This window comes from Varroa destructor, unplaced genomic scaffold, assembly GCF_002443255.2.
Source record: "Varroa destructor unplaced genomic scaffold, Vdes_3.0 BEIS01000006.1, whole genome shotgun sequence".
NCBI lineage: Eukaryota > Metazoa > Arthropoda > Arachnida > Mesostigmata > Varroidae > Varroa > Varroa destructor.
In genome coordinates this window covers 29,890,106-29,903,112 of record NW_019211459.1, presented here as the reverse complement: position 1 = coordinate 29,903,112, position 13,007 = coordinate 29,890,106, and the positions used below count along the sequence as shown (strand labels likewise).

The 13,007-nt window shown below is 35.8% G+C and overlaps 1 long non-coding RNA gene across 1 annotated transcript in view; it reads right to left on the bottom strand.

Moving 5' to 3' along the window:
• Positions 1-8,090: 8,090 nt before the first annotated feature.
• LOC147755101 (uncharacterized) overlaps positions 8,091-13,007 on the bottom strand; it is a 62,544-nt gene continuing 57,627 nt past the window's right edge. The window contains exon 4 of the long non-coding RNA XR_015330439.1: positions 8,091-11,069. This is a non-coding gene — a long non-coding RNA (uncharacterized LOC147755101). The remainder of the gene's footprint in view (positions 11,070-13,007) is intronic.

Here is a 13,007-nt window from a genome sequence, read left to right as displayed (position 1 = left end):
CTTTAGACTTATTCAGGCTCAAGGAACAACTGACGTACGTTATCGTTTTTCTATATAAAATGTTTAATAAATCATTACGGCTGTGTTTGGGTTAAATGCACGCTCCGTTGAGGAACAAACACGCACTGTCGGAATCAAGGCCATGATGCTTTAAACTGCAATTATAATAGAATATCTTATACTATAAGAGCTCATCACAGTATAAATTTGACTTATTGAAAAAACCTTTAACTTTTTAAGTCCAGTAAATTTGTCTACGAAGTCCCTTCTACAGATTTAACCAAAATAAGCGACAGTATCAATTTAAAAGTCTAGTGTTTACACGATCTAATATTGTGTACCTTTAACGATTTAATAGTTTGAATGTCCAAAAACATGCGTGAAACATCAGAACAGATTGCGTTGAGAAGTAGTAAAAAGTGTAACACAAGACTTATGTCATATAATAAAAATAGAAAAATTTACACAAAAAATGTCTAGGGGGTCATTAGATTTATCCATTAGCCGTTATCATTCGATTGCTAGTATTCTTTGAATAATTCGGCTGTCATGATTACCACTTCATTTATTACTTCAATAATATCGTAACATTAGTATACTAGTGTGTCATCATTTAAATCCTTTTACAGCCAAAAAAATTTACAGTACTGTATATTAAGCTGACGCAGGAATAATAAAGCCTAATATTGTAGTAAGACTGACAAAGAAAAAGGATCATTTAGTGGATGCATGCATTTGTTCAGCCATTATATATCCACTGTTCCATTGTCCATATACTTCTAATTGTCTGCTAGTTTCCTATAAATACTTCAACTTTTGCTTACTTACATACACACAACCCGATCGCAGACACTGCGTGACGAATACGCGTCAGTTAGTTCGTTAGCGGTAAGTAGATCATAAACACTTAGTAACTGAACTTGCTGCTTTGCTTTAAGGACGCTTTCCCTAAAACGGAACCTTTTTATTTCATATTTTTCGTGTTTTACGTCCCGTACTTGAATTGTGAAGCACTACCTGAGATGGTCGGCTCTCAGCACAAAATTAAGTGCGCTTATGCCTGAATTCTAACTTAGATCACCACATATTCCTTAGTTTAGCAAATAAACATGTTACCTGCTAAGCTGCCATTAAAACCTGAGGAAGAACCTGGAATGATCAAACATTCTGTTTCCCATTTTCCCATCGAAGTGTATGTGTAAATAGGCCGACAGGTAACTGCCACGCCGCAGTTATCCACCGGTTTGTTCCAACATTTGATTCGTACTGCACCTGCTCTAACAAATTATTGCTCTATAGCAAACCTACATTCCTACCAGTTGTAGTACGGTTCCAGTTATACTGAGAACCTACCGTATTAATTCTGTCATCCTTTTGCAACCATCTAGCTATAGCAATCATATTTCCCTAGCCTAATTGACTTCTTTGAGTCAATGCTTCCGTTGCCTTACTGCAGTTATTCTATCACTCTGGTCCACTGATAATTTATTTTACTGGAATCAATGTGCACGTAACCTTATTGCTTCCTTGCAATTAATCCGTTAACGTACTGCATGTATTCCGCAGTTCGAGGAAAACCAGCTCAGGTTTAAAATTGGTAGTGCAAACAAGAGAATTGCTATATTTTTTTTTTTGGAAAAATCACCATCTCATTGCGAAGTTTAAAGGTGGGCTTCAGCTAACATCTGCCGGTTCGCAGTTATTTCGCGAGTTTATTCTGCGGACTAATTTGACTTGCGTTGCATTTCATTTGACAGATTATTTACGATTACTCAATTACAATACTCTTGAGACGTTGCAGTACTACTTCTGCTACCTCGTAGCGAATACCCCGATACAGTAATCGTCATTTCCTTGATTTATTCAGTTCCGTTACCTGAGTGGAACTATTAAATTTTCTTATTTAAGTATTTGATCTATCAAGCTCATATCTAACTTAATAATAATACCCTTATTTATTTTATTTATTTATTTATTTATTTTATTAATAACTTAATAATCTAACCTAACCAACCCATTACAGTTACCTTCGGGCAATGATTCTGTTCTAGTTTCTATTCAAATATTTTAGTCAGTTATTTATATCTTTTGTCCCGACCGTTCCATCCTCTCATTATTATTAATGCGTTACCACAGTATATGTATTCTGTTGTTTGAAGAAATATTAACCTTGTTGATAGCCACTATAAACCCCAAAAAAAGATAACTATACTTGTACGAGCAAGCCATGGACGTGGCATCCGTCTGAAACGTTGCTTAATCCTAAATTTTTTACCTTGTTACAGTCATTCCCGCTCTACCTTGCAAATCTTCTTGTAGACGTTAGACTCTGTTATACTTAACGCATTTCGTCGTTTCAATTATTTCCTCTATCCATAACTACGAAATAAAGATAAAAAAGCTCAATATGTTTACCCAAGATATATGTTTGTGTTTATATTATGACTCACTATCCGTTTTTAAAATAAGAACAAACTGTAACATAGTGGCAATGCACTTAATGAGAATTCCACCGAACTGGACAACCATTGTTTGGACGATTTAGAAGTGGGTAAGTATAAAGCCAAACGTTTGATTCTATTTTTACGCAGCGACCTTTCCTTAGGGTCTTTTGCAAAAGATAATCCATGCACTTCATTAATTCATAACCAGTTCAGAGAAAATTAGCTCCTCACCTGTAATTCGCTAACTCGTAAAAAATTGTCAGTTTTTCTTTAAATCAAATAGTATATATATTTTTTGCCGAGCTAAAAAACAGCTCTCAAATAAAGATTTCCCAAAAATTATCAATTAAGATCGACTTAACGAAAGTTAACTCGTTTCAATTAGCGTTACACCGAGGAGGTTCATATTTTACAAATTACGCAAACCAGCAACATTTGGAAAAAGGAAACTTCTCTTAAAAAAAGTATTTATTCAAAAAATACGACCAATATTTTATCGATTTCCAACTACTTCGACAAAAATCACTAATTTACCACTAAATAATGAAAGTGTGAAAAACAAATCTTTTTCCCAAAACACATTGCGGGTTTATTTTGCAGAGCTCGAAAACAATTTCCCGTTATATACCTTCCAAATTTACAGCTTATCAAAGGTCTATTGTTAAACAAACCGTTAAACAAATAATCAACTTACTCAAATTAGCATTACGCTCTATGCGTACGTGTCTATTCGACACGCGATCTATGTAGAACAGACAGTTTTGCTTTTGGTAATATAGTAGATACATGTCACATTTTATGGAAGTTTTTAAACAAAGAAGTATTAATAACTACAATTATCGTATTATAAAATTTCTAGAAATAAATGCATACGTAGGATATGTTGAGTTAGAAAACTTAATTCCCTTTTTTATATTTATAGATTTTAGCACCATAAGCGGTAGAGTAAATTTTCCTTTATTTTTACTTGCTTTACAAAAATATATGATCGCAACAACTTCAGACCGGTGTCACAGAATGCGATGGCTTGAACAACCTACCCTCCCAAGCAACGGTGCGGGGAACTGTGTGAGGTGTCGGGTACATGAGGCGTATGCGGTTCTAATTTGTGAATTCGGTAGCGGCCCCGTGATTGGTACCATCCCGAGAGCGAGTGGTCCCGTGCGTTTCCCAACAATCAGGCTTTCAGTACTTTGTAATGGGCGTTTGTGCAGGGGACAGAAAAGGAGTGTTCAATTTGCAGTGCTTTGTGGAGGCCATCAGCAGTGAACTGGGTGACCGTCCAAAGCTGTGGAGTGCTCGCAAACTGTGCCATCCCAAATGGAGCCAGTTTCGTATCCCGGACTTCGAGTATCTGCAAGTCGGCAACGAGCGAGCAAGCTGATAACCGTGGGGACCGGTCACGCGTCATTAACGTGTATCTTATTATATTGCATTGCCCGGTATGCGTTCCATAGTTGGACCAGGCAAAGCAAAACGCGTAGCTAGACATAGAAGGCATACTGAACGACAGTACAACCGAGTTTCTTAAGTGACGCTCAGAAATCGTTATCTCACAAGGAACTTTTATGAAAAATTAATAATAAACAAAATAACAAAATGAAGGGACTTCAGAGAGCAAATCAAATTTTATTTGGACAAATTTTAAACTTTGAATGTGACGATTTGTGGACCAAAACATACGGGCTACGTATTTTTTTGTTATGTTTTCGCTTTTCACTATCTAAGCAGTCTCTTCACGTACTTTCCTGGTACTTTCTTCTGCTATTGGCTTCTGGGCAGTTCCACTTTACGTCAAAGCAACGATGTGCGCTGGAATGGAAATTTAAGCAAATTGCGACCCATGGAAGTCAAACTTTCATTTTTTAAAATAATTTTTACAAAAAAATGCATTCCTGTGTCAGATAGCAGTTGATTTTTGGTAATAAACGACCATTTATCATTCAACTGTTACTATGGCTTGACTGTAAAAGCACAGCAGCAAAGATGATGCCAATGTTAAATGTTCTGCTCTTGCAGAGAAAGACCCGACATATAGGTTAAAATTTTCTAAACAGAACTATATATATATATATGTAATTTAAATGGAAAAAACTAGAAATTGCTTGTAGGTAAAGTAGTTTGTATGCTTCCGTACATTTTCTAAAAAATTATTTTTATTCTTCAGTGTACATTTTTTGACAGTTGCGTTAAAAGAATATAAATTGTTCGCAACATGCATTTGTAGAAATAAGAAAAGCTTGTGGGATTGTAAATGGAAGTTGCTAGACTCAACTAATGGGAATATATAATACAATGTCGGTGCATATTTGCTGATGGGTCATACATGCGACGCTCTTGGAGGTTGTTACCTATTCCATAATTTCACATCATGATACCTTGTATGAAGTGGCGTTTAACTTGAAAACCATGCCTGCAGGACAAAATAATCTCAAGTCGCCGATAGTGCTTTTAAAGTTAATTTCAATATTTACTGTTGAACCGTATATATGGGAATGTGCGATTCTACACGAAGATGAGCACATCAAATCATGCTTAAACAATTCATTTGATAAATTAAAGTTTGATGGCATAGACAAAAGTATGTACTCCAAAAACAAAATTGTAAAAGAGACAACTGTTTTTGCTAGTTCATAAGCTCTTACTCTCTGATCCTTTCAGCCTGTTGGACGTAATCAATGTACCCTCACTGCTCTGAGCTCGACAATAAAATTGATAAATCGTTTCGTAGGCAATGAAACATATTTGGTTGTGTACATATACTCCATTAAATGTATAGAAAGTTTCCTTAAAACTTAGTTATTATCACATGTTTTTTCTGCATATATATATTTATATAATATGTGTGTGTGTCGTGTAAATGTGCAAAAGTAAATGAAGTGTGGTATATACATAATATATGTATGTAATGTGCTTAATTTTAACAATTTGCACTCTGACTGATAGAAGTTGAAATTCGTATGTTGCTGTATTTCCCGCCTTGTAATGCTGTTCAGTGCAATTTAAATCTATGCACATATGGAATTGCTAGCAGCTACCCATCAAAAACAAATAAACAAAAAATTCAGATTATATTATTAATTCAAGATTCCAAGGTTTATTGTGACTGCCCCTGACATAAAGTTTTTCAGATATTCTCTCAAGCCTTCAAATGGATTCTGTCGTAATTTTTCGATTTTCCACATTCAGATTTTTAATGTAAATCCTTAATGCTTTTTTTAAAACAAAATAAGTGAGATTGTACTTTACCAAAATTCTGAAAAAAGGAAAACGTGTTTATTCTTATGTTCTTAAAATCTACTCTTCTCAGTGAAACATAGTTTTCAATTAGGCCTAGTTCATATCATAGAACGCTAGTATTGTACATAATAATATTACTAATATTATTATTATTATTTTAGTATTTTAAAGTATTGTTATTAGTATCTTAAAACAGCAGGAATTGACGCACTGGCCGAGGCCATTTTCTAACAAAAGACAGAGATGTTTTTTAAACGAACAGAAAACAAATCCTGCTTGAAATCTCATGATGCCTCTTTTTTTGGAAGCTGGCTTAGGTTTTTACCTCGTCAGACCATCACAGGACGGCACCAGTTCTTGCGAAGCGAATCTTCTGTGCTGCAACTTGTTGTACATTTCAACGACCGTTTTACTATAGATTCACTGCATCGACCTCAGCTGAACTTTTCCGGTATGGACGGGCGTGGCTCTTAAGAAAGACTACCTTTTTAGGAACGCGAACGTGGTCCGGTTTTCTAACGAGTTTTAAATGAAATTTTACAAGCGCTCACTAGCGGAACTACGGACTGTAGGCGGAAAACAAGTTTGTGGGAGATTGGCTTGGCCAGGAACTCGGAAGTGTCGGCTGGGCGGCCACTTCCCGTAAGGGAAACCGGAGCAAATTGGTTAACGCTCAGATCTAACGTGCATTTATGTCTATCGCTCTACTGAAATACATTAGCAGTGAAGAGGTATACGTAGAACCGATATTTGGAAAAATATTTGTTTCCCCAAAAAACTTCCCATAAACATTAGAAGACAAAAATTTCTGCCGGCAATTACTTTTCTTCGGTGTGATTCCGTTACCAGGCGCGAATTTAAGTATAAATCACATGTATAAAACATTACACGTCTGGCCAATACAATATATTGTCTCGATTGTGACACATTTTATCAAAATATAATATCCTTACGCAAAACCCAGGGAGGAAAAGACGACTCGTATATGCATGTTACACGATTACTATTTCGAAACGGACATCTTTCAAACTAAGATAGATTTTAAGTAAAACTTTAGTCAGACTCTATAGTTGGATATAATAAAACAGTAAAAAAAACAAACAGTTTGGTTTACACAAGTTGGGTAAATGAAGAAAGTAAGTAGAGTTGGTCTAACTACTCGTAATGTTAGCACGTAATACTATTCTTCCTTGTATATTATTTTATATTATTCTGCTTAATTTATATTTCTTTTCGTTTAATTTTAAAAATTAATAAATACAAGGACGAATAAAAAACATATAAAATATTGAGGAGTAAATACTTGACTTAAGAAGACAAAATTCAACAGAAGAAGCTCCAAGTTAGGTTAATAACATCAAAAAATTATGAAAATCAAATATATAATATTTTTTTTAAATAAATAAAATAAGGGAAATTTATTCTTTTTTTTTTTAAGTAATAAAAGTAATACAGTAAAATTAAAATTCTACATGATTTATTTTGCTCACCGTATGCTTTTGTTTGATTTGTATACGTATATTTGCGCAGAACTTCGGCGTAAACTTCCACAGCGTAATGCAGCATTGCTGGTAGTCGTCGTTACCGCATTGCTACACAGTTGCTTTCGGTGTGCGTTGAAAGCAACCGTTCTCTGTGTAAACTTACACTTAAGAAAAAAGATATCATATGGCCTACAGAGCAAATTTTGGAAAGAGATTCCGATAAAAAAGACGTAGTCCACCCGGGACAATACAGTTTGGAAAGTGTTCATGACTATACAGTATTTTTCCTACAGTAGCAATGATGATCATTATAGGTAGACTGACGAATATTATGTATTTACTTGTAATTATGTGTGTTGGCTGGAACACTGATTAATTAGAAAAAAATTCAGCAGTGAAATGCAAAGCTCATTGAAATGCGCACGACAATTCCTATGGCTGTCATTATAATGCCGTTTACTAGCGCTTTCGTGGCTGCGGTGACGCTGTTTTTCTAAATAATAAAGAAATGCTCCTACTACCGCTTTTGCCGGCATATATCGATTCAGTACATCGTGGGTTCGTGAATGGTATTCAGATCGATCGCCTTTACAGATGCAATTTTGCCAAAAAACGGCCAAAAGTAAACAAAAGACCAGAAAATGGCCCGCCGCAGCCTTCGACGGTTTAGCTGTACATACTTGTAAGAAATACCCATGAAAAACCAAAAAAAAATTCAAAGTGCACCTTATAGTTCAGCAGAAAGCTTTTAAAATTTAGTTAGCAGATTAGTTCTTTATTCCACTAAAGGTAGCGGCATTATAGGTGTGGTAGCAGCTCAAGTCTTTACAAGTAGGGTACATAGTATTTTAAATGCAAAACTTCCCAAATTGATCCTTTTATTTATAAACAGCAACTTAATTAATCGGACAACAGCAATTCCTGTCGTTCGCTACTATTCAAGTAATAAAAAGCTTCTATTGCCACTGTGGTACTTTCCGCAGTACTTTTATGCATACGTTTTTTTTGCGATTTATGGTCGTGCATGTAAACGGAAATAAACAAATTATTTATGTAACGTTCTAATGTATAAGATTATATGCGTTGTGAGATAAGATTTTAATATTATCTATTAATTCATAAGAGTATTTAATATTAATATGAATAACAATGATGATCTTGTCATCATTGTTGGCAGTAATATATCTAATCGTTAATAATATTTTAGTTCTCGATATTTTATAGGTCATTTTATATAGAGCAGTCAAATATTTCGGTGTTTATTAAATAGTTAATGTTGACAATAAACACATATAATGCTTAAAAAATCAGAAAATAAAGCGATATGTTCTTGAGTAAGGTTAATATTAAACTTGACTTCTAGCGAATATAAAGTGTCAGTAAATTGCCGATCCGACGGTTTACACCATAAATCATCACAAGGACCTTGTCAAATCGACCGCAACATTAATTACTTGTATTTTTCTATAAGATTGATCTGTCTCGTTATACATCTTCAACGTTGTCTGTGTATTACAAGGATCATTCACCTTCACCGACTCTAACCAGTAAAATGTTATGCGTAGGCTTTTTGTAGCGAGCTCGCTTTAGAATAGAGCATCAGACGCGGTTCCTGTATTTCACAGCACGCTTACGTTTTCAGTTTAAAAGAACAACATTTTAAGGTTCGTCAAACTGCACTTGATATAATATAAATATTATACCCGGATTACGTTAGATGTTTTTTTGAATATATACCCGCTTCACCTCTAGGAAGAAGTCAATAAAATCTACAGTGTGCGGAGATAGCGGATCTTCGTTGGGTAAAATCCACTTGCTTTCTTCTTGCTATGGCTGTCTCGTTGAGCACTCACTTTCTTTCTCTCTTGGGACCAGCCCTCCAAACCCTTTACGACACAAAATATCACACTCTTTTCTATTCAGTCAGAAGTCAGAAAAGCTCTAAATTTCAATCCCTTTGTCGTTCCTACGGTTTTATCGTTGACTCCTGTGTAATCCTTCTCTGCAGCGAAGAGTGCTGAACCCACATTTGTATTTGTGCGAAGAACCGTACTATTTGAAATGACCCATTTCGCCCGGCTCAAAAGGGTCTAAATGTTAATGGCAAATAAAGCTACGAATAGTGCCACCTGCTATCACAAAACCAATATCAAGTACACTTAAATAAAATTCCTTAGTCTTATCAATATAATGGCTGTTTACCGTCAATCAGCGCACAAGATGGATAAGTTGCACGCATAACCGAATTCCCCAACTACCGGGTTACAAATAAGCTTTTAGGTTTACTTACGCAGCTTTTTTTCACCACTTACGTACTAACAGTCAGCTCGTATGTGTTTATTTCCTCTATAATTACGTTTGTCTTCTCATTATAGTCGTCTATTGCGACGAAAGTGTTAATTTAAGAACTTGAAACTTAAAAAAAAAGCTTAAAAAGTAAAACTTGGATACCAAAATGTATATATCATGCTGTAAAACATGGAGTCCAGTGTCCGCGAACGGATTCTCTGTAAAATAAGGTCTTTTTTTTCATGGTATGTGTACTATGATAACTGAAAACAAGCTCTAATATACTGAAATGAAGTGGTCCGTAAAATAAATGCACGAATTTACCCTCGCAAAAAGACTGAATCTTCTTGGAGGTTCTCTAAGTTGTAATAATAGAAGGCGGTTTGTTATATAATTATAAACTAAAAGACATATGAATTCTGACAACAACAACAACGACTGAACAATCATGCTCATGGACCACAGTTTATCGTGGATAATTATTCATAATAAAAACATGCATAATGTTATAATTATACAGGCTTCAGTGCGATGAAGCAGTGCGCACACTGACACTGCACTTTGTCATTTCTCGAACAAAAAGGAACTCATGGAGGTGCCAATACTTGCGTCACTCAAAACCCGGTTTCACACTGTTCGGCACGACGTAGACGAACCTTTTGTAGACGAATCATAATTTTTGACCTGCCGAACTTTATAGTAAATAATTATAAAATGTTCCTCTACTAATAATCACAGCCGTATTTCTATTAGCTCTGTTGAATGAACGACTTTTCAGTAAGAAACCGTTAATAATCCATATAACTCAACGATGTAGGTCCAGTAAGTTTTATATGTATATTTTCTCAAAAATTAATCAACTGTAGTGATAGGTCACGCGGTGTCGGGTTATTAACCAAAATTAAGGTAAGTATTTTTTATATTTTAAAATAACATTAGCTCCATTTTGAGTGATGTCTTTCTACCATTTTTCTATTGTTTCTGGGCAAAAATTTGTAACAAGTGGTCTCCTTTTCCAACTAAAATTTTGTAAAAAAAGGGAGTTGTGCAGAAACGGACACGAACGTGGGTGCAAAGTCCAGCCGGATGGCAAATTTCACTGCATTTTTTGTTGGTTTCAGGCTGTATATATTTTCGAAATTCCCTTAATGTCTCTGACAATCTGATAAAGTATCCGAGGGACATACCCCACGTGAGCATTGCAAATGTCACTGCCTTTAATTTTGAACAAGCATTAACACATGTGCTACCGTTAGTTTCTGAGATACTTGCTGCTACAAACTTGACCGTTTAACACCGCCAGGAATGCTTTCAAGAAGGCACAAAACATCTGATGAAAATTTGACATCCTCTTCCCTCCCGCCTAGCAAGAAGACGTCTTCGCCAGTCATCCAACAACGTACAGTTCCTCGGCCCTAATATGCGTTTGCAGCTCCACAAATTGCGCCTTCGTTCTTGCTAAGTCCCCTCTTCATGCCTCGTCAGGCCCCTTTCCCATAGCCGTCAGCTTGTTGTTGTGGCCTATGGCTTCTTGAAAACCCGCACATCCTTAGTTGACTTGCTCACCACGACAGCCCCGCTCCCTGTTGGCCACCGAACTCTTCACCACCGCCTGCGCTACCGAAACGTGCAGGAGCGACGCACTTAAGTTACGAACAATTCGGATACAGACAACAATCTTACCTCCTTTTCGGTCCCAAGCACTACTTTACTCTTTGACAAACATTCGCAGAGGCGGCTGAACAAGGTAAAGTGTTTACTAGTAAATAAAAAAAAAACCCCAGAAAGACTGAGGTTTTCTCTTACCGTATTGGGAAGCACAAACAACTCGTGTTTTGCCTGGCGTATGTATTCAGGTCAAAATAAATATTTCAGGCTTATACCTCTGTTCCCATAGACATCTGGCTAGGCTATTCGCGTAATTTTTTTCCTTTAGGCGAAAGAAGCGATCTGTGGGATTAAGCACAGATCTATAGACAGAAAAGAACAAGAGATGTAGTTTTATCATGGTGATAATTAAATATAACTTTAATGCCATTTTATCTATGATCCATAAACGTTGTGGCATAACAAGGTTAAGTGAAATCTCATCTACAGTGCTGTTAATTACAAAATACAAACATAAATTCCCAATCCAGCGAAATGAGGTAGGTTAAGACGAACATGTGCCTGGTGTAAAATTTAAAAATTTTAACAATCACGCGCCTAATTGACTAGTATCCATACACCATTTTTTTACATACGGCCTCATACCGTAGAAATAGGATTTATATAAAGACCAACCGAGAAAAAGCCATAGCTTAAGGCAGTACTCCACGCTAATGTAAGTTTTGGTTTACAAAGGCAAATACTCAGATGCAAGGCTTGATGTCCATAAACAATTTACATAAGCGGCATTTTCTTAAAATGGGACGAAGAAAGTCTGGGAGAAATTTTTCATAAGCTGAGATTTGGAATGTTTGAAATGACGAAGTTTTTCGAGGCTTTCAGAAAAGGTGTTTCAGATTGAGCGAAATTGATGATATGAGCCCTGATGCACCTGCTGGTGATAGAAGTTTGAGGTTAGAGGTGCGAACGATGTCTGAGAGTCTTTAAACAAAAGGTGGTTGAAAGCAGTGATTAGTAAGTTAAAAAAACAGAGGCAAAGTTCATCCAGTTGGAAGGGTGTTAGGAATAATAAGAGAATGAATAGAACGGTCAGGAGGGACAGAAGAGGCATAGAAAATTATGGCATATTTACTTTGTTCTTGAGTTCTAGGCCCGAAATTGCTGTAAGGATCGCATCAAACGGTTTCGCTGGTCACCAAAGAACAAAGTGTGTGAGCGCTTCGAAAGGGTTCGATTCTTGACCACCTCATATTTCTCTTCGTGCATTAGAAAAACACGCAATCATTACGCCACCATTAATATAAAAAGTTTAGTTACCTGCATGTGAGCAACGCATCATATGTTTTACTTTTGGCTGTACGCTGTATAAAATTTTATACGCTAGAATAATGGCAGGTATCTTACAGCTGTATTATATCGGTGAGCGTCTGTTTTCACATACAAATACCAAACAATAAAAAAATAGATATGCACTTTTAAAGAGAATAATTCACAAAAAATGGGTCTACTTATTTAAGAAGCGCCGAAAAATATAGCAGATCAAGGCACAAATGGATTTGGCAATAGTAAACGATTTAATAGGCGAACATATAAGCAGCTAATAAAATAGTAGGTATAAATAAAGTCATAAATCATTGGAAAACAACTCCCTAATTATCGTAATGCTTTGTTTACGATTAGTTAGAAAATAACGATGTTACCATTGAAAATAATCACCGTTGTAGAAGTAACTGTTAAACCTCCTGTTTTAGGCTTTTAGGTTTTACGACAATTCGGTGCTAACTGTCAAACCACCTTTATTTTCACATCTTGAATATGTATAAACTTTAGATATCCACATGCGATGCACTTTGTCTATGTAGAACAGCAATCAACAACAGCTTGATTAGGCCGCGAAGCTTAAATTAAAAACAATTTTCGTTTCCCGGAGTTATCCGTACTC